The following is a 1,460-nucleotide window of genomic DNA, read 5'->3' on the forward strand; positions in this document are numbered from 1 at the left end:
TGGAATAAACTAAGCCAAATAGGCACATAATTCGTACACTTAAAATTATGATATTTCTGAAAGAAATTAAAGAATGCCTAAGTAAATAGAAAGACATCCAGTGCTCATGGATTGGAAGACTTAATATTGTTAAGATGGCAATTAATCTACACCCAAATTAATCTACAGATACAAAATTTGCACTGTCAGCACAGATACCCATGCAGGACTCAATCTCACAAACTGTGAGATCATGACCTGAGCTGAAACCAAGAGTCAGATGCTTAACTGAGGAAACCAGGTGCCCCCTTTTTTATTTCTATAGCCATCCTAATGGCTGTGAAGTACTATCTCATTTGATCCTACAGATCAAAATTTCAACTGCTATTTATTTATTGATTGATTTATTAACAGAAATGGACAAGCTGATCCTAAAATTCATATTGAATTACAAGGAACTCCAAATAGTCAAAATAATCTTAAAAAAGAAGAACAAAGTTAAAGGACTCACACTTCTTTATTTCACACCCAACTTCAAAAAAACGGTAATCAAAACAGTGTGGTACTGGCATAAATATAAATATATATTTATATAAATAAATATATAAATATAAGTATATAGATCAGTGGCATAGAATATAAATATATAGATCAGTGGCATAGATTCAGAGCCCAAAAATTGACTCATACATCTATGGTCAATTGATTTTGGACAAGGGTGCCAAAACCATTCAAATGGGGGAAAAGTAGTCTTTTCAACAAATAGTGCTGGGACAACTGGAGATCCACATACAAAAGAATGAATTTGGACCCCTTTTTCACATCATATGCAAAAATTAATTCAAAATGAATCAAAGACCTAAATGTAAAATCTGAAACTACAAAACTCTTAAAAGAAAACAGAGCTTTAAATATTTAAGACTTTTGACTAGGCAATGTCTTCTTAGATGACACCAAAGCACAAGCAACCAAAGATAAAATAGCTACATAGGACTTCATCAGAATTAGAAACTTTTTGGGGTACCTGGCTGGCTCAAATCAGTAGAGCATGCAGCTCTTGATCTCAGGGTTGTATGTTTGAGCCCAAAGCTGAGTGAAAAGATTACTTAAAATTTTTTTTTAAATGCTTGCTTTATTTTTGAGTGAATGCAAGCAGGGGAGGAGCAAAGAGAGGAGGAGAGAGGATCCAAAGCAGGCTCTCCTCAGTGTGGGGCTTGAACCCACGAACTGTGAGATCATGACCTGAGCCAAAGTCGGACGCTCAGTTGACTAAGCCACCCAGGTGTCCCCAAAATAAAATCTTTTAAAAAAATTAGAAACTTTTTTTTGTACCAAAACACACCATCAAAAAAATAAAAAGATAACCCACAGTATAGGAGAAAAAAAAATTTTTTTAATCATAAATCTGACATGGATCTAGTATCCAGAATATAAAAAAAATTTTTACAACTCAATGATAAAAAGAATGAAAAAGGGGCAAA

This window comes from Felis catus, chromosome B2, assembly GCF_018350175.1.
Source record: "Felis catus isolate Fca126 chromosome B2, F.catus_Fca126_mat1.0, whole genome shotgun sequence".
NCBI lineage: Eukaryota > Metazoa > Chordata > Mammalia > Carnivora > Felidae > Felis > Felis catus.